The sequence below is a fragment of the Piliocolobus tephrosceles genome, chromosome 2, assembly GCF_002776525.5.
Source record: "Piliocolobus tephrosceles isolate RC106 chromosome 2, ASM277652v3, whole genome shotgun sequence".
Classification (NCBI taxonomy): domain Eukaryota; kingdom Metazoa; phylum Chordata; class Mammalia; order Primates; family Cercopithecidae; genus Piliocolobus; species Piliocolobus tephrosceles.
The window spans coordinates 136,150,768-136,177,282 of NC_045435.1; the positions used below are offsets into that span (position 1 = coordinate 136,150,768).

Here is a 26,515-nt window from a genome sequence, read left to right on the forward strand (position 1 = left end):
GTTCCAGGCCTTAGCCCCACCTCCATGGGTGTGGCAACAGCTTTCTGACCCTCTGAATCACAGCCACCTACATTGTTGTGACCTGGAACTTAAAAGTCTAAGGGGCGTGCTGGGCGTGGTGGCTCATGCCAGTAATCCCATCACTTTGGGTGGTCGAGTTGGGCGAATCACGAGGTCAGGAGTTTGAGACCAGCCTAACCAACATGGTAAATCCCCATCTCTACTAAAAATACAAAAATGAGCTGGGCGTGATGGCATGTGCCCGTAATCCCAGTTACTCAGGAGGCTGAGGCAGCAGAATCGCTTGAACCTGGGAGGCAGAGGTTGCAGTGAGCTGAGATTGTGCCACTGCACTCCAGGCTGGGTGACAGAGTAAGACTCTGTCCCCTCCAAAAAAGAAAAGTCTAATGGGGCCCCGGATGTCTGCTCCTCCAGCCTTTTAAATAATTTTATAGGCACCTAATTCCCATATCAAATTCCTTTCTGACTGCAACACCTGGAGTGGTTTCTGTTTTCTGCACCCATTGTGACTGGTTGGACTCTTGGCACAGGAGAGCCCAGGGCAATGAGGTAAACCCATCCTGAATGACAGAGCTCACACATGACCAGGCATACCCACCTTCCAGAGGACATATCTGAGTGACAAAACCTTAACTGTTTTTTTAAAAGTCAGATTTATTGAGGCATAATTCACAAACAATATAATTCACCATTTAAAAATGAGAGGTTCTCAGTCTTAACAAATCATAGTAGTATCCCTAATCCAAATCGAATTCAAAATCTGAATTAGATCGGAATTAAATCTGAATCCCTAATTCAAAATCTAAAATGCCCCCAAACCTGAAACTTTTTTAAGGCCGACATGACACTCAAAGGAAATGCTCCTTGGAATATTTTGGATTTCAGATTTTTGGATTTGGGATGCTCAACTGGTATAATGCAAAAATTCCAACATCCAAAAAAATTCAAAATCCAAAACACTTCTTTTCCCAGGCGTTTCAGGTGGGGGTACACAACCTGTATAGAACATTTCTACTGACTCCAAATTCCCTCATGCCCCTTTATAGTCAAATCTGTCCCCCAGCCCTTGGCAACCGCTGATCTATTATTTGTCCCTATAGTTTTGTCTTTCCCGGAATGTCATGTATATGGAATCATGCAGGATATAGCCTTTTGAGTAGGGCTTCCTTCACATAGTGTAATGTATTTGAGATTCATCCATGTTACGTGAATCATACTAATGCATTCCTTTTGCGTTGAATAGTACTCATGGGATCTACAGTTTATCCATTCACTAGTTGAAGAGCATTTGGTAACTTTAAAAACTTTCTCACATTTTTTATGGGTAAGCTGGAAAGGGGGAGCAATGAAAAATAATGTTGTGTTAATTATTTGAGGGTAAATATCTGGTGCCCAGATACCTACCTGTGGCCTTAGGACCATCAGGACTATAGCCCCGCCCCTGGAGACTATAAGCAGAGTGTTTCTAAGCCTGTTCCTCAAGAGCACACCGTCAACTCTTATCATCCCGTGTTGACTGTCCCAGTTAGCAGCTTTGCCTAGTTAGTTGTCTGGATTATAGTGGCAACAATGCTATCAAGAGACCACATATTCCATACCCCTACAAATCTAGCAGGTGTAGAAAAACTTACAATGTCTTCATGTACTGAGTAATATATCAGCACATAAGTTAGCTAAATGGACTTCGGTTAAAAAATTGCATAACTGAATTTTCAAGTAAACATGTCCTAATCATCCCTTTCCAAAGGAAGAAAAATTGTTTTAAGAATAAAGGAAGGAGACTGATACAAAAGATTTATCTGAGTTCTGTGTCAAGAATTTTCATGCTTTTGATTGAATCATCATTTTAGCCCTGAACTTTTGAACTACTTAACAACCCATAAAGCTGTCCATTTGAAATCCTCTGATGTTCAACTTGAAGCCTGGCCAGTACAATCCCCTCAACACATTTTTTATCATTTTTTTATTTTAATTCCCATGATACATAATTGTATAGGTAGATGTTGGTTGTGGATGTATCCGGTGTGGGATGGTGATAGATTTTTAGAGATGAACAAGGTTAATATGTTGTTTTGATCCTGTAAATAATTCTTTTAAAGTTGCAATCTTATACATTTTTTTGAAACATGTGACACATATTTATTTGTGGTCAACAGTCTGAGGAGTGAGGCAGCTATCACTGACTTAGGATGATTAAAAATCACTTTATTGAATCCTGTGATAACCTCACAGAGTTTAATTCCAAATGGTTGCTGCATAGGAAATACCATTGATCAAGTTTAAAATTTGTTAAAAGTAAATTTTGTGGGTGATAGGATTATCCTTCCACACTCCACTCCTCATCTCTCATCATCAAACAGACTATATCTCCTTCCAAGAATCTGTAGAATAGACTTTTGTTTTCCTTTGAATCATGACCTTTGATTCATTAAATCTTACAATAGTCTTTAGGAGTCAAATGGCCACTCCCCAAATTGGAGTGGTTGTTTGACTTGCCAAGCATCACAGAACTTAGGTTGACACAAAATTGATATCTGGACTTGCTTTCGCCCAAGTTAGTGCTCTTTCCTTCTTACTGCACCATCTCCTATATTGGATAGGATTCTTTCAGATGCAAATAATAGGAAACCCTACAATTAATAGCTCAAATAGTAATAAATTTAAGCCTGGGCATGGTGGCTCATACCTGCAGTCCCAGCATTTTAGGAGGTCAAAGCAGGAGGATCACTTGAGGCGAGCAGGTCAAGACCAACCTGGGCAACACAGACCCTGTCTCTACAAAAAAATATAAAAATTAGCCAGGCAATGGGGGTACGTGCTGATGGTCCCAGCTACTCGGGAGGCTGAGGTGGGAGGATTGCTTGAGCCTGGGAGGTTGAGGCTGCAGTGGGCTGTGATCACACCACTGCATTTGAACCTTGGTGACAGAGTGAGATCCAGTCTCAGAAAATAATAATAATGATAATAATTTTTTGCACAAAAGAATTCTGGAAGTAGGTGCTTCCAGATCTGGTGCAGCAACTCATGATGGCCTCAAAGATACGAGTTTCTGGCCGGGCGCGGTGGCTCAAGCTTGTAATCCCAGCACTTTGGGAGGCCAAGACGGGCGGATCACGAGGTCAGGAGATCGAGACCATCCTGGCTAATACGGTGAAACCCCGTCTCTACTAAAAAATACAAAAAACTAGCCGGGCGACGAGGCAGGCGCCTGTAGTCCCAGCTACTCCTGAGGCTGAGACAGGAGAATGGCGTGAACCCGGGAGGCGGAGCTTGCAGTGAGCTGAGAGCTGGCCACTGCACTCCAGCCTGGGTGGCAGAGCAAGACTCCGTCTCAAAAAAAAAAAAAAAAAAAAAAAAAAAAAAAAAAAAAAAAGATACGAGTTTCTTCCATTCCTCCTCCTATTTATCATTATGCTTGTCATTTCATGGTGACAGCATCATAGCTATAGTCCTAAATATTGCATCCTCACAACATATCCTTTAAAAGAAAGGATGGGAACCCTTCTCAAGACACTTTTTGAGGCCGGGTGCAGTGGCTCACGCCTGTAATTCCAGCACTTTGGGAGGCCGAGGCAGGTGGATCTTGAGGTCAGGAGGTCGAGATCGTCCTGGCCAACATAGTGAAACGCTGTCTCTACTAAAAATACAAAAATTAGCTGGGCGTGGTGGAGGGTGCCTATAATCCCAGCCACTTGGGAGACTGAGGAAGGAGAATCACTTGAACTTGGGAGGCGGAGGTTGCAGTGAGCTGAGATCGCACCACTGCACTCCAGCCTGGCAACAGAGCGAGACTCTGTCTCAAAAAATAAAAAAGACACTTTTTGTTTGGGAAATGAAGCCCCCTTAGTACACTCCCCCTGTTATCTCACAGCCAGAACTAGATCACACACCTACTCCAAGACCCATAACTGGTGGTGGGTCACTGGATTTTCATGAGCCACCCTCCCTGGCTGTGGAGTGTGCCTTACCTGAGATCAAAGGGATCTCAGATCCCAGAGAGACCAGAATTGGGTTTTTGTCAGCAAGAGAAAAGAGGGTATTGGCTTTTAGGTAGTGGTAGATTGTGTCTGCCTTACCCCTGATCTACCCCAAGTAGGTTTCCTTCATGCAGGGGTCATCTTCAACCCCTCAAGACTTTTCTGACCTGGCCGTTTCATCTCATAGACCTAATTCTTTGAGGGAAGACACTACGTGTGATTCTTCTCTGGAAACTACAGAGTATTTAGGAAAGTATGACGCACATAGCAGATACTCTAAGTATGGAATGAATGAAGGTGAACGATGAGGTACATTGGTAGTGTTCATGACTAAAGGGCATGTTTCCCTCTTGTTCTCGTCTCTGTGCTCCTCCCTATGGCTTCCGGGAGTTCCAGTAGAAGTAAGTTTAACCTGTTGAGTGGCATATGACTTACATATGCTGCTGTGATGAAAGGTGCATCCACGGCCACTGTCCTGGAGCTCTCCAGGCAGAAGATGCTTCTATGAATTGGTCCATTCCTCATCAGTGGCCTTGATCTAACAGGTGTTAGATAAACAGCTGTTTATCTAACAGGTGCTAAGTGGTTGTAGTTATACGTGGAATTATTTTTGTGGGAGGGTTCCTGATCATGGGATAGAATTCTTATTATAATCTTTTAGAAGAGCTGCTGAAGACATTCCATTTAGATCCTCACACTAAAGAAATAACCAATGATTTGATTAGCCGGATTGTTTCTTTTTCTCTTCTGGTTGTTGTTGGTCTGGAGGGAAAGTAGTTCATCCTTCAGATAAATGTAGAAGATATGCCTCCTAGCTATCAGACCTTCAGGACTCACTCAAAATCAGAAAGAGCCAGACTGTTCTTATGCTTAAAAATACACTGCTCCTTCATTAGTTTGTTCTGTGTTCCAGTATAGTAAGACAGTGATGATTTATCTATGCAATTATTTTATTCACTCAGCAGATACTGAGCTCTTATTATATAGTGGGCATGGAACGGAGCCCACCCTTAGTTTTAGCAGGTTTTCATAACCCAGTTTATTAGCTCTGTACATGTTTCATAATAGTTATAATTATTCTGTATATCATGAGATTAGCAGCAAGAGAAATGTCTCTTAGCCAAGTGACGTTTCCACGGTTAGTGCCCTAAGACTGTGTAGGTCCTGGTGTCATGTGGTTGGGGATCTACCTGTGGCCTGTGGCAATTGAGATGACCATCTGTGAGATGACGTGGAATTTGAAGATGTGCTTCTGTGGTTATCTCCTAGGCTACACTGCCTCCTGTGGTTAAGAGCTCCTCCTGTCTGTCTTGCAAAACAGCATCTTTCTGCCCTCCTTCCTTTTCATTTTTAGCAACTCACAATGTAATCATCACACACAAGCCTAAGCCCTGCACACATTTTTCAAGAACTTGTTCGACTTGGTTTCTGGCAGCTTTCATGAGCTCTCTGAGTACAAGGAATGATAGTATATTTTTTCTGTGTCGTTTTGGGGGATTCATTTCAGCTTATGCTCATTTTTCAAGGATTTTTTCTTTCCTCCATTGCTTTTCTCTTCCTCTCTTCCTATTTTGTGGGTGATAATAAAGTTTTGCTTCTTGGGTGGGTGTTGTTTTTATAAGAGAGGAGGGGAATATAGTGGAAGGTCTGAAATCATGCCTTTGCTATGGCCAGTAGGATATGTGCTGGGGCTTTTAATGGGTTTCGACACAGGACTGAGACAGTCTTTGGCAGTGGCCTTAGGAGTGTTCGTGGTGTTGCCTTCCTTCTCTCCCCTCCCCCGAGGCCTGTGTGGCTTTGTGACGTAAACACCCACCAGAGTGCTGGGGAGGAGCCACCTTGGATTTGCCAACTGTGAGCTGGAGCCATATGAAAAAACTCAGCACCAAGTGGTATAATCTCTCCTATCCTGCAGCAGTACTCAAGGGATTAAGCGCTTTGAAACTGGTAAATGAAAAGGACTTAAAGCCCTGCAATGTTTAGTCTGGGTTTTCCCTCCTCTTTCCCCTTTTCTCTTTTCTGTTCATTCTTGTTGCCACAAAGGGAGAAAGTCAGATCTGAACCAGAGGTGAAGAGTTGAAGAGATTGTGGCGATGTGGTATGAAAAGTTTTCGTATTCTGTTGTTTGGGGGTATTTAGTCTCACCCTCTAAACATGGCCCTACATTTCACAGCTCCCTCTGCTTCCTTCTCACTTGCCTAGTTCTATGACATTATACCAGTATAAATGAGCTTTTCACCATCTGCCTGGCTTATATTTGTATTTGCCCACGGTGAATGACTATTTTAAAAGTGATTTATTTTCTGGCCCTGATGACGCTTACTTTCTAAAGATGAAAAGTCAACGCTCAGAGATTTATGATCCTGGGGAAAGAATGTTATGGGAGAAAAGAGGAAAATATTTCTCACATCTACTTTGGGCTTCGCCTGAGTTAATCGATGAGTTCTTGTATCCCTTTTGTAATTTGAATTGAGTTTTGTAGATGGCTTATGGCTCTGTGCATTGCAGGGGCTTACTGTGTGCTAAATAATAACTGTAAATTTAAAATTCTTTTGGTACTGATGATGGATGTGAGCCACTAGGGGGAAAGTTGTGTGTGTGTGTGTGTGTGTGTGTGTGTGTGTGTATGATACAGAGCAAGTGAGTGAGCCATAGAATTGTCTTTAAGTTCTGGCAGTGTTTTTCAGATCTTCTGGATGTAGGAATCAAATAGCCATTCTGTAGTACTTGAAAGTACTGTACCAGCAGCTGTTTGGCTATCCATCCGGTCCCCAGCCACACCAGGACCATAGCCTTCCTCACCCCTAAAGATACTGGAGCAGCCCTGACCAAGGCCATGGACTCCATGAGGTGCCCTGTGGAGTTGGGTATCACGCGGTTCTCTGTCACCACTGTCTTTTCTCTCTCTCAGATAACAGTGTGCTCCTGTCCCTCCCAATCTCCACCCTTTTCTCTGTCATTCGCCATCTACAGCCAGCTAAGCCTGTGCTGGATGGTCCTCATGTCACATAAAGTTCTCTCTATTGGCCTTAGTGGTCCCATTAAATGACCACATTACCAATAAGTATAAGAAGAGCGGTGGACATACAGCCGTGCGAAGGAGAAGGAAACTGTAGCTGTTTTGGAAATGAAATGAAATGCAGTTGAGAGCAGTGAATCAATCCTGAAAACCCTGGGAGTGCTCTTTAGATTGCTCCAAATCTCCATTCTCATTTTTCTTGATCATCTCCTCAGAATTACTTTTCTTTAAAATATATAAGAAATGTATATAACTTTGTTAATATTTATAAATTAATACTCTGAGAGTATCAAATCTTAATTTATTTACAGCAAATGTATTTAGCCCACATTATGAGTTTAATATAGCTTTGTAGGTTACCCTGGAAACCCCCATGAATGCTGGTTAGTTTTTGGAAAATGTGTTTCAGATTCCAAATATCTTCTTTTTACTAGCTTATGTACTAAAATGCAGAGCCAGCTTGTAGTTCTGACTTTAAAAAAAAAATGTGTATATATAATGTAATTCAAGGAGAAAACTACTCCTTTGAAGGATGTGAACTTTTCTTATAGAAGATTGATACTAATTTCATGTATTGAATTGAGAAAAGAAATGGAAGCAAGAGGGACTTACGTTTATGTTTACGTGGCTTTTAAAAAAATTCCATTATGATGAGTTTTTAGTGCTAAAACATTTATTTAGAATGGAATATATATAGAAATTCCCATAATGGGAAAATCCTTACCCATTTTAGATATTGCTGTGCTAGATCAGTGGTTCTCAAGCAGATGAGTGGGGACTCTTGTGCCCTGCAGACATGAGGGGCAGGTGCTCACGACGGTCATTGACTAGGGCTTATGAGAAGCCTTTATAAACTTCACTCTCCACCTCACAAAAGCCAGGTTTTTGTTTATATCATCTGAGAATACAGGTTCCTTGATGGACGCAATCAATTGGTTGGACATAAGATACAAAATCATAATGAAAACAAGAGATTCTGTTTTTGATAATTTGGCTGTTAAGATGAGTTATATATGAAAAAAAAGTCCAAGTCCCAAAGGTATTTTGGGGAAGTGCAGTTAAATTGTTGCATTTCTAGGTTGGTGAGAATGAGGTGAATCATCAGCATTTGGGTCTCTTTAAGCTGTTTCATGATGGGGGATGGGGATTAACGTGGTGTCTCTCTGGAGCCCCAGCTGTGGAGTCTGACAAAGCACTTTGAACCCAGGCTCTTTCAATGATTGCCTGTAAGGACATAAGCATGTGAATTATTAATGGTTGTATAATGGTATTTCCTGATGAAAATGTTGTAAACATTATATGAGATCATATATCGCCAGTGTCCAGCTCAATGCCTGGCACTCAATAGTAAGTCCTTATTAAAATTGTTCTTTGGCTGACCTAGCTTATCTTTATTTGTAGATATGAAGTATGTTGGGAAACACTTAAGAACATGTGTTGTCATGCTATTCTGGGCTAAGCAAGATTCATTTCTCTTTTGTTTGTCTTCCAAAGGAGTAGTCTGGGTGTAAATAATGACATCTGCCATTTATATAATGGAGCATGGTTTACAAAGGGCTTCCACTAATAACTTATTCAAATATGGCTTCTCCACATAGAACTAATTTAGTAATCATCAGGCTAGTTCTGTTGCTGGTGTCTTGTCTGGGTTTTCTCTGAGGAAGTCCTAAAATCACCTGGCGTGGCCCCAGGTCAGTGAGCATCCACAGGTGGGAAGCCCAGGTAGCTGATTTTCACAGCACATCCCAGGCTGGTGCATCAGAGGAAATCTGTGTATATGGAAATAAAGGAAATATAAGTAGGTCATATTAGATTCCTGTTGCTGCTGTAACAAATTACCACAAATGTATTCTCTTACAGTTCTGTTGGTTGGAAGTCTGACACAGGTCTCAGTGGGCTAAACTTAAAGTGTTAGAAGGGCTGTGTTGCTTTCTGGACGCTGTAGGGTAGAATTTGTTTCCTTGGCTTTTCCAGCTGCTAGAGGCTGCCTGCATTCCTTGGCTTGGGCCCATTGCTCCATCTTCAGAGCCAACAGCATTGCATCTCATTGACCCTGCTTCCACAGTTCCATCTCCCTCTGACGTCCCTCTTCTGCCTCCCTCTTCCACTCTTAAGGCCCCTTGTGATTACACAGAGCTCACCCAGATAATCTAGGAAAATCTCTCTGTTTTAAGATCAGCTGATTAGCAAACTCAATTCCATTTGCAACCTTAATTTCCCATTGCCATGTAACCTAACCTATCAGGACTTGAACGTCTTTGGGCCTTTTTTTTTTTTTTGAGACAGAGTCTTGCTCTATTGCCCAGGCTGGAGTGCAGTGGCGCGATCTTGGCTGTAGGTTCAAGCGATTCTCATGTCTCAGCCTCCCCAGTAGCTATGATTACAGGCAGCCACCACCATGCCTGGCTAATTTTTTATATTTTCAGTAGAGATGGGGTTTTGCCATGTTGCCCAGGCTGGTCTTGAACTCCTGAGCTCAGACAGTCCTCCTGCCTTGGCCTCCCAAAGTGCTAAGATTACAGGCATGAGCCACCACGCCCGGCCGTCTTTGGGCCATTTTCCCACCTACAGCAGCAGGGGAGTTGACTGGCATTCACAGAATACATTACATAGAGCATGGAGTTAAAACTAGGCTCAACCTCTGGCTGGTGGAAATTAAGCAAGTTGTTCTATTCCCTTTGAGGAAAGCGGTCAGCTCAGCTGGACTCATTATTGGAAAATAAGTGGCTGGCTTTGCTTTTTGTACACAGTGAAGCCTTTTCAAACTTGCTTTTCCCACGCTACCCCTGCCTTTGCCACTCCCTTCCTCCCTGTACCTCCCAAGAGCCTCAGAATTCAGTCGGACATGAAACCATGATGTCTCATTTTGTATAATTTCTACAATTCATGCTTTGGCAGTAGTAGGAGGATGATTTTTAAAATTATTGTAAAACAGCATAATTATTGCATTAAAATACAGTAGAAACCTATAGGAAGTCAGAAGTAAAAACCCCGTATTTCCTTTCAATGCCACCTCCTTAGAAGGAGCTACTGTGTGTCTCTTATGGGAAGTTTGTACAGCAAACATATATATATATATATATTTGTTTATTCTTTAACTTTTTTTTATACCAGTGGAATCACAGTATGAATAATGTTCTGTGGCTTTTCAATTTGACAATATATCTTACGTATCTTCACATGTCAGTATGTAGAGATTGTTTGCATTCTTTTGAACAGCTACAAAGCCATTCCAGTCTATGAATACATCTATGGAGTTATGTGCTATATTTTATTTAACTAGTAATTTATTTAACTAGACCCTAGGAGTGACATTTATGTTGTCCAGTTTTTCATTATTATAAATTGTCCTCTACACGTATTGTGTACACTTACAGAAATATATAGGGAAACTTTCGAGCAGTGGAATTTAACTGAAATTCAGTTAACAAATGTGGGAATTTAAGGTTTGATAAGTATTACCACGTTCCCCTCCAAGATTAAGCCAAATGTATACTTTCTCAGCATTGTGTGAGGGTTGCTATTATCCTGTCTCTCACCGTTAAGGAATGAATGTCAAGCTCTTATTTTATTTCCAGTTTATTTTTAAGATAAATGGTATCTTGTTTTTAATTTCCTTCTTTATAATTATGAATGAAGTTAAGCATATTTTCACATTTATTAGCCCATTCGTATTTCCTTTGTCTTTAACATCTTGTTCATAGTCTTTGCATATTTTTCAGTTGGGTTATTGGACTTCCTAATTAATGTTTTCTAAGACTTCTTTCAATATACCAAGCCAGTGAATTTTTAATAATGTGGAGCAAGTATTTTTCCACCTTTTGGGTGCATTTTTCGAGGTAAGAAACAGTAACAACAATCATGATTATGTCCCTGCTGTAAAATTTTTTCTCATGAAGATCCCTTAGCTTGAAGCGTTTTGAGAGTCAGATTCCCCTTACATCCTTTTATAATTTAGCATTAGTTTAAAATTCAGCTCCAGGATTTTATGTGCTGCTGTCTAGGAACACCCACTGGAATGAGCGAGCAGGTGATTCTGCGTGTGGGCTGTTTTGTAGGGATGAACAGCAGCTATGGGAATGTACACTAACTGATTATATATATATATATATATACACACACACACATTTATATATATTTATATATATATACATTTATATATATGTATATATATTTATATATATGTGTGTGTATATATATACACACACACACACACACACACATTTATCCTTCCTGGAAACATCATCTAGCTAGCCAGACTCTAGCAGTCCTCTTATTAAGAGAACTGCACCATGTGGAGAGGTGGTTTTTCTACCCTCACTTTCTTGCTGGTCTAGGTCCTTGCTTGAAAACAAAGTGAAAATATGTAGAGATGCATTCCATGGAGGTTCTGATTTAGATCTTCCATCCCCATCCAGGGTATGATGTTACTGGTTTTTAATGCAGCTTTATGCAGGATACTTGTCAAGTTGAAAAAAAATATATTTATTCCTTAAAAATGAAACACTTAATGACATAAAAACTTTTTAAAAGAAATTCAAAGACATTGGTTACGTATAGCATGATAAAATGTTCAGTTAAATATCAATTTCCAATCAAGTGTCACATACTCTGTTATTTTGAAACTTTTGAAACTCACACGAAGGATGAGTTTCATGACCCTGTTTTATGAAAACAGGATGAAGATGTGTTCAGGAGTAGAGAATTCTGTCAAAATCTCTAAATTGACAAATTCTCTAAAGTGACAGAAAACCTAGCTTGGAAAGTCATCATGGAGTTATTTTATGCTACAGAAATGGAAATTCTGGGGCCGGGCATGGTGGCTCATACCTGTAATCCCAGCATTTTGGGAGGCCAAGGCAGGCAGATCACGAGGTCAGGAGATTGAGACCATCCTGGGTAACACTGTGAAACCCCGTCTCTACTAAAAATACAAAAAATTAGCCAGGTGTGGTGTCACATACCTGTAGTCCCAGCTACTCGGGAGACTGAGGCAGGAGAATCTGCTTGAACCTGGGAGGCAGAGGTTGCATTGAGCTGAGATCATGCTACACTCCAGCCTGGGCAACAGAGACGAAGAAAAAGAAAAGAAAGAAAGAAAAAAAAAAAAAGAAATGGAAATTCTGTGCAACAAAGCGATGCAAACAAAAACTAGAATATGTAGTATTTAAAGGATTGTAGGTCCTACCTAAGCACAGTTATGTCTTAAAATTCACCTTCTTTTTGTGCTACATATAGGAATCCCACTGTTCTGATTATTAATAGTGCTACTACATACGGTTTGTGTTACCCCAGGATGATTACAGCTGTCTCACAAATTTCCCCTGGAAGTTTTCAGTGAATGAAGCATTTGAGAGTAGGACAAAGCAGAGCATGATAATGTGACAGTTTTTAAAGTAGAGGACATAGTGAGCCTCATTTGGATTTTATGGCAGTGGAATAATACGAAAAAAATATGAATTGCTGCAATTACCCTCTTACATCCTGAATATCATTTCACATCTGAGTAAAAGTACAGGGAAACCTTTTAATATCCTGTGTCACTGTGGCTAGAAAAGTGGACACACATAATGCAAATTAAAGAGAATAGAAAATGCTTGCTGTTTGAACCAAAAGATATTGAGTGGGATGTAGAGATTGTAGCTTTATAGTGGGGCATTATTGGTGCCTCCTCATTGTGGAATTAAGGGCTGTGGTAGTTTTGCTCCTGGTTTATTTCTTTTCTTCTATGAAATGCTAGAGCCTGTTTTCTGCTAGATGCTTTCTTCTTGGTTTGGTAATATTTACAGAAATCAGGACAGAATAGGCGTATACCAGAGTTGTCTTTAAGAAAAATGAAAAGAATAAAACCTGAGCTTTGGGCTGTTTCTGATATTCCTAGCTCTTGATCTGCTTGTGGTACCAAATCACTGGTTTGAGAGTCGGAAGATAATGATCCAGAAATTACCTATTGAAGCAAAACGGGGTGGACTTGCTAGTTTTTGTCCCTTAAAGATTGCTACCCTGTATGTATTGATATGTGCCTGGCACAGGGAAAGTCCTCAATAAATGTGCCTTCCGCGTGGCCTGGAGAGAACATTATAACATTATCAGAAGAGTTCTTCATGCATTTTGCTTTTTCCATTATTCATGATGCAGTCCCTTTTGGCCTGCAAAGAACAGTAAATGCCTCTTGCTTCTAATGACTTGTAAATCAAAACTGTTCTGTGGTTTGCGATGCTCCTGGTTATTTCCTTTGTGTTATCGTACGCTTCGGAAATTTCCATTGGAGGGTATTAGTTGGGAATTTCCAGGTGAGAAGCATAAATGATTAAAATGGACAGATAAAATTCAAAGCTGGAGTTGAATGACTGCCTGGTGTGGCCACTGATTAAAATACAATCACCCTTATCCAATCAAAGCTGATAGCTTTCTGAGTCTGTTTGGGGGTCATCAAATGAAATTTCTGGAACCTTGTCTAATGTTGAGGAATACAATTTTCTTAAACTTGTGCCTACACAAGTTTATGAGAAAAGTTGTCCATATGTCTGTATTTGGTTTCCCCTAGCATCTAGCCCAGAGCCATCTCCTCACTGGCCACCTAGGACTGGGTTTGGAGAATCTGAGGGGCTGGTAGCACACTGCCTGCGCTGCTCCCCCACCGGGAGCCAGGCCCCTATCACGCCTGCTACTTTCCTCCGCTGTTCCTCGCAACGCCCGTGGCCGGGGATCATTAGAGCAGACCTTCTCAAATGCTAGGGGGCACCAAAATCTGCTGCAGGGCCTCGGGGAGCAGGGAGTTGCTGTTCACTGGGTATAGAGTTTGCTTTACTGGATGAAAAAGTCCTAGAGATCTGGTGTACAATAACGTTATTATAGTTAATACTCCTGAGCTGTACACTTAAAAATGGTAAAACAGGCCGGGCGCGGTGGCTCAAGCCTGTAATCCCAGCACTTTGGGAGGCCGAGACGGGCGGATCACCAGGTCAGGAGATCGAGACCATCCTGGCTAACACGGTGAAACCCCGTCTCTACTAAAAAATACAAAAAACTAGCCGGGCGAGGTGGCGGGCGCCTGTAGTCCCAGCTCCTCGGGAGGCTGAGGCAGGAGAATGGCGTGAACCCGGGAGGCAGAGAGCTTGCAGTGAGCCGAGATTGCGCCACTGCACTCCAGCCTGGGCGACAGAGCGAGACTCCGTCTCAAAAAAAAAAAAAAAAAAAACAAAAAAAATGGTAAAACAGAAAAATATTAAGTTGGATATAAAGCGATACATTTGTCAAAATTCATGGAATGGTACAATAAGATTTGTATATTGTACCAAGTATAAGTTATAATTGTATTTCAATTAAAAGAATAAACAAACCCCAACCCAACAAACACTGGTCTCTGCCTTGCCCCCAGAGTTTCTGTGTCTATAGGTCTGGAGGGGACCCTAGACTTGCATTTCTGTCCGATTCACAGTGATTCTGCTGCTGCAGGTCCAGGGACCACAGTAGACCTAATTTAGAGCCTTTCCTTGCTGCCACTCTGCATTCCCGCAGTGCTTTACATGCTTTCTTCTGTCCCTGCCGTAGAGTTCAGGCCCATAACTGCATAATTTATGGGAAAAGCAAGACGGTCTAGCAATTAGTGGCATCGAGTGTACAGTTCTGAAAGAATCACTGACGTGGTACCATCGACTTGAGTCTTGTGTTTCTTTCTGAATAAAGCCATTTACCATCTGCAGATCAGAAGAAATCCATCACCCAGCACAAAGCATAAATCAATAATAATTTAAACTGTGGATCTAGAAAGCCAGAATTCTAGTCTCGGCATGTACCCGTGCTTATGATAGAAGCAAGTCACAGGTAGTAGAATTCCTTTCCGTTTTTAGGCACAGAATCATTTTATTACTATTGGCTACCCCAACTACATCATTCCTTCATCAGTTTGTTTTTGAAGTGGAGGTGTTTGTAAAATTGTCCTTTGGTGTTTCATCAGGAATCTTAGATTTTGAAAATAATCTCCTCCCACTGAACTTTATATTACCAAGAAGTGAAGGAAAGATAGGCATGGCAGTACCATTCGAGTGATCCCAGTAAACTTCAACGTGGGATTTAGAGGAGGGAGGGATTGCTCCTGCCCAGATTGTTAGCGCCAGCATCGTGGCGCCAGTGCTGTTCGTACAGGTAAATCACAGTTGGTGGAAGGAGTAGAAATGGATGGGAGGCCATCAAAAGTTAGAGCACCACTCTCCAATCAAACTTGCTGCAGTGAGGAAAGTGTTTTCTTTCTACGCCGTCCAATATGGTAGCCACTAGTCTGAATGTGGCTAGTGCCATCAAGGAACAGAATTTTAAATTGTGTTTAATTTTAATTATTTTAAGTAGCTAAGTGTGACTAGCACCTACTGGATTAGACAGGGCAAGCCTAGAGAGTAGGGTGAGAAGTAAGTATACCGTCCTCAGTCTAGGCTAGAGGAAGTTTAGGAGGGAGGGGAAGTATGGGTCAGATTAAGGAAGCCCAAAGTACTGGCTGAGTAGACGTTTTCCTCTAGGCAGTGGGAAGCAATTGAAAACCTTTTTTTTTGGACACATCCCTGAGGAGATCCTGAGAACGTGTGCCTGATTGAAGGCTTCTGAACAGAGCAGTGGGTGTCTGGGGAAGAACGCTCTGGTGGTGTGGTACAAGACAGTGTAAGAGAAGGAGTCTGGAGCGGAAGGATGAGCTGGGAGGCTGGCAGGGCCCTACATTTATGTGACCCAAGCCTAGGGTGTGGTAGCAGCAAAGATGAGGAAAGGAAGGGGGATGGTGGGCCAGGTGGGTCTCTGGATGGGAGGGGTCCGGGAACTTGCAGGTCTCAAGCCTGGGTGACCAGGATGGTGCGCAGAACAGGAAGGGCAGGATGCAGCTGCTGGGCTCCTTTATCGAGTGCACGCAGGGCTGAAAGGAGGGGAGCAGAGATGAGAACAGCCCTTCTCTCAGCTGAATGCTGCCTGCCCATGTGTGTCGTCTTAGCTGTTTTCTATTGCCCGTCGTGTTTAGTAGAATAATTGGATCTGCAGACAGTTTTGACTGGTCCATTTTGCCTCTCACTCCACCCCGCTGCCTCTTGCGCTTTCTCTCTCTCTTCCTTACCTGCCTGCTGCCGGCTCCCTGCCTCCCCTCTGATGACTGCACCCCCGCAATAACTCACCATTTGATCTTCCACATAGAGGAACTCAAAACCCAACTACTGGCTGCCCAGCAAGGCCTCAGGGTCCGGGGTGACCCAGGCCATGTCCTACACTGATTGTAATCCTCCTCCGCACCTAACACAGAGCCTTACGTGTATATTTACCCAGTAGAGGAGAAGGAAGGACGTCAAACATTTCACTACCACCCCCCAGTGTGTGTCGGTGTCCCTCACGCTGAACTGTGTCAGGAGTCTTCCAAAACTGCTCTCAGTGCCCGTCCCCCCTGCGTGCAATCATATCGTTGTTTGCTTAACCATTCGTCTCCTAGGGCCTGAGTTCTATTACCCAGCCTCCTCAGAATCTTCAGCAGTTCCTCATTTCCATAGGGGAGAGCCAGCTGTTTATTTCCTTTACTTATGCAGCAAATAAGTCAATGTCAGATAGTATTTTTGTTGATAAAGCCACAGCAGCTAGCAAAACATTCATTTTGGTCCTGCTTCCTGTGAGCTGACTTTCTGCAAGGGGGAAGAGATGATAAGTACACATATAATACAGTTGAGAGTGATCAGTGCTGCAGGGAAAAGCAGAGCTGAGGAAGGAGCAAACTGTGGAGAGGGAGGAGAGGGAGGTGCTGGCCTAGATGGTCAAAGGCTGCTGTGGTGAGGGGACATTGGAGTTAAGATCTGAGTGAGGCTGGGTGTGGTGGCTCATGCCTGTAATCCCAGCACTTTGGGAGGCTGAGACGGGTGGATCAGGAGTTCAAGACCAGCTTGGGCAACATGGTTAAACCCCTTCTCTACTAAAAATACAAAAATTAGCCTGGCATGGTGGTATGCTCCTGTAATTCCAGCTACTTGGGAGGCTGAGGCAGGAGAATCACTTAAGCCCAGGAGGGGAGGGTTGCAGTGAGCTGAGATTGTGCCACTGCACTCTAGCCTGGGCAACAGAGTGAGACTGTCTCAAAATAAAAAATAAAAAAGTAAAATAAAATTTAAAAAGATCCGAGTGAAGTGAGGGGGAAGTGGATGAAGAAGACCAATGAGAGCAGGTGCAAAGGCCCTGAGGTAGGCCTCTCCTTCACGTGTTCCAAGAACAGAAGGTGGCTGGGAGGGGTGAGTAGGGTGAACAAGGAGGGGAGTGTGATCAAGCGAAGAGTAGAGGAGTCGTGGGGCAACATCGTGTAGGGCCTCGTGGACCGCAGTCAGGACTTTGACATTTAGTCTGAGTCAAGAGGGGAGGGCTTTCAGCTTGGGAGTTATGTGATCAACTTTATGATTTAAGATACCTTCCAGCTACTGTGAGGAGATGTAGACTGGGAGGAGGGGCAGGAGACTGATTATTAGAGAGAGGTGATGGTGGCTTTGTCAGGGTTGCTGAAGTTGTGAGAAACAATGAGATTCTAGATATAATTTGCAGAAGTTGCTGATGGATGTGATGTGGAGCAGTGCATATGCAAGAAATTAAAGTCAAGAATGGTGCCAAGGCTTTTGGCCAAGTGGTTAGAAAAGCAAAGCTGTTATTTACTGAGATAAGGAGGATCATATGTTGGAGGTATGAATTGAAAGGTCTGTTTTAGACACAATAAGTCTGAGATGGCCATTAGGTGATATGTTTTCACTGCTGTAACAAATGATCATCAACTTATTGATTTAAAACAACACTAATTTATCATCTTATAGTTCCACGTAAGAATTCAGACGCAGGTCTCAGTGGGCTAAAATCCAGGTGCTGGCAGGGCTGCATTTCTTTCTGGAGGCCCTAGGAAAGAATTTGTTTCCTTGGCTTTTCCAGTTTCTAGAGGCTGCCCACATTCCTTGGCTTGTGGCCCCTTTCTTCATCTTCAGAGCCAGGAACGTTGCATCTATATTCCTCTTTCTGACCACAGCCTGAAAAGATTCTCTAAGTTTAGGGATTCATGTTTTTACATCGAGACCACCTCAGCAATCCAGGTTAATCTCCTCATCTCAAGGTCCTTAACGTAATCACGTGTGTAAAGCCCCCTTGTCACTTAAAGTGCCGTATACACAGGTTCTGGGAATTAGGATGTGGGCAGCTCAGGGGTCTGCTATCCTGCCCACCTCGGATAGCTAAGAGGGGAGATGTTGAATAGGCCACTGGGTGCACGAAGCTAGAGTTCAGGGGAGAAGGCTGAACTTGAGATACACACTTAGGAAATAAATATTTAGAAATTATTGAAAGCTGTTGGATCAGATGGGCTCTCCAAGGGAATGAGTCCTATTATAAGGCCAAAGCCCTGTGCTTGGCGTCAGCTGCACTTCCCTGCAGGAAGGTTCTCTTCATCCCTGACTGGCATCATTTCTGCTATTGGACTGTCCCCTCTTTCTCTTGGCTGCTTGAAGCGCTCCTCTTTGGTGACACCCAGCCCAGAGTCTGCCTTCTCTGTGTGAGCCGCACTGATCACCCTGGCCACGCCCTTCCTCCTGGCCTTTGCTATTTGAATTTGTATCATATATCCTTTCATTTATTTTTCTATTTTTGATGACATTATTGAGATATAATACACATGCCATACAATTTATCCATTTAAATTATACCAACCATTTGGTGGATTTTAGTATATTTGCAGGTATATGTCACCGTCACCAGTCAATTTTAGAATGTTTTCATCACCTCAGAAACCCTGGACCCTTTAGCTGTCACCCCCGTTCCACCCGTCCTCACAGCCCCTACAACCACTAATCTCTGTTGCCTGTCTTGGATGTCTCATAGAAGTGGAATCACAACACATAGGCTTCTGTGACTGGCTGTCCTTTTAAATCTAGATTTTTGTCCTTGCACACTCAAGTTTCCCACACTTTCTTTTTGATTTTATAAATTCATTCCTTTTAAGAACTTACTGTACATCTGTTGTAAACCGTCCTTTGTGGTGGAATTCTAGAAATGAAGCCCTCAATTAGCTGGGATTCCTCCATCAAAGAGTTCCAATTAAGGTAAGCTGACAAGCATGTGGCCACTGTGTTCCCCTCCTGAACCCCTGGCTGGTATTACTAGTTGATCACAGCTTTCTTTCTCCTCAGATTTGTAGATGGCCTCTACGTCCACCTCCACCCATGGCCCTGAGTAGCCAGCCCCAAATAATCAATTCCTTTGCCAAAAGAGGGCTGACATTTCTGGTCCAGTTGGAAAGTAGGTGTGCACTTGCATAAATCCACTTTGCTAAGTGCCAGAATGGGCAAGTCCGAAGCACCTAGGGACAGATGGTAGGATTAAGTCTCCACCTCTGTGAAACGTGGTTGAACTAAGTCTCAAATGTTGAGTTGAAACTTACAGTCTGAAACTTACTAGTCTCCAGGGCTAGGAGAAAGAAAGATCCATGTACTCCTTCTCAACCAGAGCACCAGCCCGTTGAATGCTGAGACCATATCTTAAGCAAATTTCTAGCTTCAGTATCTAATGTGGTGCTTTGTTACCTGTGGTCGTTGAAGGTGGCTAAGGTGATAGTAACCTTTCAGACCCAGTGCCTGCTTACCATTAAACTTACCCTTACGCCTTTATGTCTAAACCCATTGCGTTCTCTCTTATCAGAGCTCCAGGAAGGCTAGAATGGGGTCTTGAAGGAGTTTCTTCCCTACCTTTCCTAGGCCTTAGAGAACTTGAGTAGCTGTGGATGGCAGGTTCGGATAACAGGTGTGGACGGCTACTGCTCCTGTCACCTCCAAACCACAGCTGGTCCTCTGGGGCCGGTTGCTGGGATGCTATCTCTAATTCACTGCACTTGCTGCTTCGTGTTTGTCTTGCTTAGTTCACACATTTGCATGTGACCTTGATTGAGACATATTTCAAAGTTCTCTGAATCCTTTCCTAGTGTAGCTCCAGACCAGGGAAGGGATGTTTGCCTTGTGGTCAGGGCCCTGCAGCCCCAAAATCCTCAGTGGGGAAGGCGTAGCAGAGGAGCTTGGGTGGCATCAATTCAGCTTTGAGAGGGAAGCTGCGGGGGAGAAGGGAGCAGCACAAGTAGGAGGATGCAGGAGCTTTAGCAGCAACCTCAAGTCAACATACCATTGTGTGCCCAGTGCGAACGTCACAGGCCTCATCAGAGCATGGCTGTTTACCAAGCACTTCTTGTGTGGCAGCCACTACAGCGTTCATTGCTTTGTACGCTTTGCCTTGTTGAGACCTAGAGCAGGCCTCTCAGATGTGAGAGGTGGTACCATGTCCATTTTAGAGCCAGGGAGACTGAGCCTGACAGGTGGGGCATAGCGTCTTTGGGATTTATCACCAGGACTATCTGCAGCCGGATCTCCACGCTTTTCTTTAATGCATCACTGTCTCCTAAAGCTGTGGTAGTCTCTGATTTCGTGGCCTCTTCCTTATCCTCACTATGACTTGTATCCCAAATACTCATGAGCTTCCTGTGATCTGTGCTGCTTGTGCAACATCAGAATAGGGACCATGGAGACCTTGGTCCCACGATCATAAATGGCTTTGCTTTCAGGGTGTCTTTCAGAGCTCTTGGCCGTGTTAGTAATTCAGCGCTGGATTTGGTTTTAAAGTGCTAGCGTTTTGCTCATTGAGATGCTGTAAAGCGCCTGACACAGTGTTTGGCACTTAGCAGGCCCTCTCTGTCTTGTTGGGGCCCTGCCCTTTCCCTGCCTTTCCAGGCAGCAGGCTGATGCTAAGCTTGATTAGCAGCCTCTGGGATTCTGCACGCTGGCATTCGGGATTCACCCTGGCACACTCCAAAAGCTCAGCTGCAAAATGGTTGCCTACCCCTTCATTTGCCGCTGCTTCTTCCCTTTTCTTTTTTGTGCTCTCTTTAGGTTTTCTTTGCTATTTCTTGATTTCTGTTTTTTCCTTTCGTTTAAAAATAGCTAGACTCTGGTTTCTAATCAGAAACGTAGAAATGAGACAAAGACATGCTGCTATTTCCTGTGAATGCTTCCCTCGAATGTTTTTTAAAGGAATGCCTGTTGAATCCTCTCGATGGAATTGTTCCGTTATCTTGGCTGATGACAAATGCCCCCACTCTCTCCCTTCCCAAGAAGTGACTTCCTTCTGCCTTCCAGGGTGTGTTTTATTTAAAACTAACCTTTCTGCAGGTCGGCCCCTTTGCTCAGGAAGAGCATCTGTCCTTCCAGTCTATAAGAGCCAAGTGTGGTAAATGTGTGTGTATGTGTGGTTAGAGCCAGCCAGCCAGCTCATCCCCTGGGAGGCAGCAGGAGGATTGTGATGTCAGTGACGACAAACTCAGCATCTCCAAAAGGCAGCTGGGACCAGCTTGCTGTGTGGACATGCGCGTCCTTGTACCTGTCAAGGATAAGATCCAGCTTCTCCATCGGGTTCCCCTCGCAGTGGCCTCGTTCTTGAATCTACCTCCAAATGGCAAGATAAGGTCCCCTAAACTCGCTGGTGGCCTTTGAGGCACAGTTGGTTGCCTGGCTTTGGAAGTGGCTACATGTAGATGATAGTATATGTGCAGGAGCCTTCAACAGCTGCCCTGCAGCAGGGCCAAGGGGCACCAACTATACCAGACACCAGCTGAAGACATGTGTCCACAGCTTCTGTCTTCGGCATGACTTCTGACCAGAGTGGAACATCCACCCGTTCAGCTGAGATACCCTCTACCCAGCAAAGATGGCCTACTTTTGGAGAATTAGACACAGCCACCAAAAAGACGCTTCCGGAGGAGAAATCTCACCTGTGCAGTATGTGGGAAGGACAGTAGGTTCATCAGGATCAACCATTTTGCATTCATATGACAAAACTTTCCATCTCCGTGTCCTCAGGGGAGATACTTTTTCCAAGCATGTAGTAGTGAATGCCCTGCCCTTGGTAGTCATGTGATAAGAGTTTCTTACTGGAAATGGGGACAAGAAGGCCAAGTGAAATTTCCTGAATTGCTGGCCATCTTTGTATACCCTGGGCTATGCTGATGTTACTGACATATATACGGAGTCAGCCTGGATCTTCAGTTGTGGCTATGCCAGTTTTCATGACCTTTGCCTGTTAGGTGGGGTTTCTTAAGATATGAAATGTCACTGATTGCATACTGTGACGATTATGTAATGATGGTGATAATTTGGTTAAATATGCTGTACATATTGGAATGAGAAAATAACTAGAGATAAAAATCCTTGGTTTTATGGATTCTGTACTGCAGCAGTAACACTATTATTGTTAGAACTGAAGGTCAGGTGCGGTGGTTCATGCCTGTGATCCCAGCACTTTGGGAGGCCAAGATGGGAGGATCACTTGAGGGCCAGGAGTTTGAGACCAACTTTGGCAACATAGCCAGACCCTGTCTCTAATTTAATAAAAAATAATTTTTTTTGCTGAAAAAAGACCTGAAAAATGGATTCAGGAATTGGTCCTTGGGCACTTGATCCTCATAGACACTGAGACCCCTTGGTTTCTCTTCTGCAACTCACTATGTTTCTTGATTTATCCGCTTTGTCTTCTACGTGCCTACTCCAGTCCGTAGCTTCTGTGTCTCGACTCCACACTCTTTATTTTTCTAGAACCCCTTATTTCCTGACAAGCCAGCTTCTGTTGACTCTTTTCCCCTAGCAAACGTAAGTACACTTGCCCCCGTGGCCATTGTTGCATGTTATTGCCTGTTCTGTGTAGTTATGGAATTGAGAAATAATCTGTCTATAAGGGGATGTCATTCCATTCCCTGGTTACTTCTTTGCCATGCTGCTGTGTACCTGACAGTTCTCTTTTCTGAGGATATCTGAGCATGGTGCTTTGGGTCTTCTCACCTACTGCCTGCATTTCTGTGACCCTCAGACTACCAAACTTTTTTTTGACATGGCTAGATTTCCCCATAAAGATACTATCTAGATGTGTTTGGTCTTGTCACTCAGTGCCAAGGTTTTTTGGTATGGCTCAGTTCACCCCAGTGCCTCCTTGCCAAGTTAACAGTGTGTAGGGAAAGTTGCCAGGCTTTAAAAATGATTGAACTGCAATATGCTTGCTGCTAAAAGATAATTTGATGTTCATTCTCTAGCTGGCTTTATTGTCTGTCCTTGCCATATAGGTTTTCAGGAAAGTTGCAGGTCACTTGAGCTCAGTGGGTGATGCTTTTCTGTTGTAGATATTGTCTGTTTATTGGATACTTATTTACTTGGGCATGAGATGGCTTTAGGAATCCATCTTAATCCTTGTTAGAGTAGACCCTCTTACCCCTGCATGTCTGTGATTCCTGGTTTGACACAGAAAAGCTCCCTGTCCAAAGGCAAAATGCACCTTGAATGGTTAGGTAATGGAACCATGCAGGCTTCTACCATGATGTCTCAAATCTAACCAGTAAGGATTCCGTCCTCTGAATTAAGATATTAGGTTATAAGGCCGTGTACAAATAAAGGAGATGCTAGTAGATCAAACTGCTTGTGTTGACCCCCCCTATCTGAAGGCCAGGTCTAGGTTGAGAGAGAAGACAGGTCACTAAAGCAGGAAGGATGGGGTGGGGTAGGAGTCCTCTGTCTGAGGAGGGGAAAGCAGGAGTGGAGTGCCAGGAAAGAGAGTACCTTTGGGGACATGGGTGGAGTGAATGAAGCCTGTGACAGGGAAGTGAGTGCACTCTGCAGACAAATGTCGATTTCATGGTTTTTCCTGGCACGGACCCAAACTGTAGTTACATTACGTATATGTATTGAATAAAAAGATTGGCATTTCAGTCGTGCTTGAAATTTGCATTTGTATTGAAGAATTAAGATTTTTGTTTAAGAGATGAAAGCAAAGCTAAATGTTTCTCCCACATTGGTGTCCCCCATTGAGAAGACTGTTGGACCACACAAACCTAACACACATCACAGGTGTGCCTCCTGGCTTTGGCCTCGGTGGCCATAGCCCCATATACCTGCTTCTCCTAATAAGTAAGAAGCAGAGGCCTGCGGTTAAGGGCCGGGTAACATCTGTAGATGCTGTGACTGTCTTGGATCGGACCATTCCCAGCCCAAGAGCCCATCTCTCACATGGTCTCAGCCTTTGGTCCTCGAGAGGCCAGAGGTCAGTGAAGGGGCAGAGACCCTTCTAAGTTTCCAGGGGGAGCTATGGACCCCTCTTTAGAAAAATGCCCAGACTTACAGTTTTTACATAACATTTCAAGGATGGGGGTAGATATTATAAGGGCTGTCCCTGGGGCCCAGGCCAAGAACCCTTGCTCTGGGCACAGGTCACTGTGGGTCACCAGGGAATGTCCCTAAACCCCAGCCTACCCGTGAAGCTTTTTCCTGCCCATCGAATTTTCGCTTATCATTCTCCCCATTTGCTAATAGGCACAGTTGCTCGATTTTTGTAGCACCATATGCCCTGAGGTGCTTGTGTGGTAGAAATATTGAGTCATAATTTCTGTTTTTATTAAAATCCTTATTTTTTCAAAGCCTGCTGCTCTTTCAAACGTATTTTAATTCCATTTTATCTTCACGTTTACATACATTTTTGTGACTGGACTGGCTCATTTGCAAAAATCTCTGGGGGATGGGGGATCTGAAGATTCTTCTGCTTAAGTTTTATAAATTCTCTCAGCTTTATGAAACCATTTCTCACGTTCATAAATTTCAGAGATGGGGGAATACTGTTCTGCCATTTTTGATGACCTTGAGACAGTTGTTATTGTTTTATAAGTGAAAATTTGCAGAGATTCAGAGAGGGGAGGCGTGCAGGGTCTCCCAGGAGACAAGCAGGACTTTGTCAGAGAAGGGGGGGTATGGATGTGGATAAGCATGGGGACCTGATTATGGAAACCAGCACTTGGAGAGGGTGACAATTATCAATCTCTTTGAATTCTCCATCAGAGTAGTGGAATCAACAAACCCTTGACCCTAAAAGGGAAGGACGTTTTGTGTCTTTAAAACTCCATCAAGACCTGTCTCTTCAAACCCTCCATTCCTTGCGGTGGATGCCTATGTGGGTGCTTTGTGGATGCCAGCAGATTGGCATTTACATTGCCACGGACCTATTTCAGACAGAGTTGACCTGTTGATGACTCCTACCTTTCCATCCATGTACCCCCAAGTTGGACCGCGATGGGGGTTGGGGGGTCTTCTCTTTGTGCAGATGGACTGAGCTGCAGTGTGGTGGATTGAAAGTGTGTCCTGTAAGATGTTTACTGTCAACGTGGTGTATGAAACCAGCTTAACTCTGATTATTTACTTGAGGCTGGGTAAGGGAATTTTTTACAAATCACATTGGGAGAAAAAAGGGCAAGTTCTCAGAGGCTGTGGGAGAGAAAACAGTCCTAGGTCCTTGTTTAAGGTTGGGGCGTGGCTTGCTCAGGATTTGTGCCACCAAAGGGCAGTGTGCCAGGCTCCCATGGCCGTCCTTCCCTGGGCGGGACTCCAGGGCCACCAGTCACCCCGGATGACCCAGCTTCTGGGGCACCTGCGCCAGCCTTAATTTCCTCTGCTGGAGCCAGTGACTTTGAGAGGAATCGTCACACACAGAGGACGTGCTATTGATTTACAATGGGAAAGGCTGGAGGGGTCTGTGTTCACATTTATGTGTGTACTTAGTATCATGCGACTGGATCTTGTGAAAGACTTTCTGGCTACTGGAAGTCAGGGACAAGCTGGATTGAATTTTCGAGTAAGGCAGACAGCAGGAGGAGGTGCGGTCTCCGAAGGTCTGTAAACACACCACACTGAGTGTAGCAGTGAGTGGGAAAGATGAGGATTTCCCCTGCACTGGCTTGTGAGCAAATAGGAAATCACAGCTTTAGAAGAATGAATCATTCTTTGCTTCATGAAGTTTATGGCAGCCTCAGTGGAGCAATTGATTTAGTATGCAGTCCATTCTTTGTGAGAACAGCTCATTTCAAGCAGAAAATAATTGCCCGCAAAATGAAGCTACCTTTCCTGTTGAGATGTTTAAGGACTTTGCAGCCCACTCCACCTGTTGGGTACACCGTGGTGGTTGGATTTCACTTGTTTTTGATTGTCCTTTTTCTTCCCAAAGTAGAATGCCCAGGCACTGCCCTCTCCTCCCCCAGCTAGTGCTGGGATGAGAGGAATTCTGCTAATACAAGATTACTGCCCACCAGGTCACTGTAGAGGAATTTGCAGCTGTAGCACCTTTGCCATTGGGAGGGATTTGTGTCTCAGCTCTCTGACTTCCGTAGCGTAGACTGGAAATGGAAGCTCACGGGGAGCTGAGACAGCCACCCACTTTGAAACTGACCTGAGATCCAGAAGAGGCAAAAGGGAGGAGAGCCAGGAGGACACGCTGGTGGCAGGGAGGCCCTGCTAATCTCAGCGTTAGCCATTCAGGCTCATAGCAATGGTGGCCTTGGCAGCAGCAGCAGTCACGCAGCAGCACAGGGTGTCATGAGGTGGAGCTGGAGGAGACCCCCAGGGCCACTGGCTGTAAGTGCTGGGTTCCTGTGTCCTTCTACCCCTAACTT

The 26,515-nt window shown here is 43.8% G+C and overlaps 1 protein-coding gene and 1 long non-coding RNA gene across 5 annotated transcripts in view; one reads left to right on the forward strand and one right to left on the reverse strand.

Moving 5' to 3' along the window:
- Positions 1–26,515, forward strand: part of OSBPL10 (oxysterol binding protein like 10) — a 331,661-nt gene that overhangs the window by 263,994 nt on the left and 41,152 nt on the right. The gene's annotated exons all lie outside the window — the stretch shown is intronic.
- Positions 8,592–26,319, reverse strand: LOC111526543. Its single transcript, XR_002726417.1, has 5 exons — positions 26,293–26,319; positions 19,456–19,583; positions 11,982–12,030; positions 11,333–11,477; positions 8,592–8,786 (listed from the first exon to the last, which is right to left on the reverse strand). It is a non-coding gene; the product is annotated as an uncharacterized LOC111526543 (long non-coding RNA).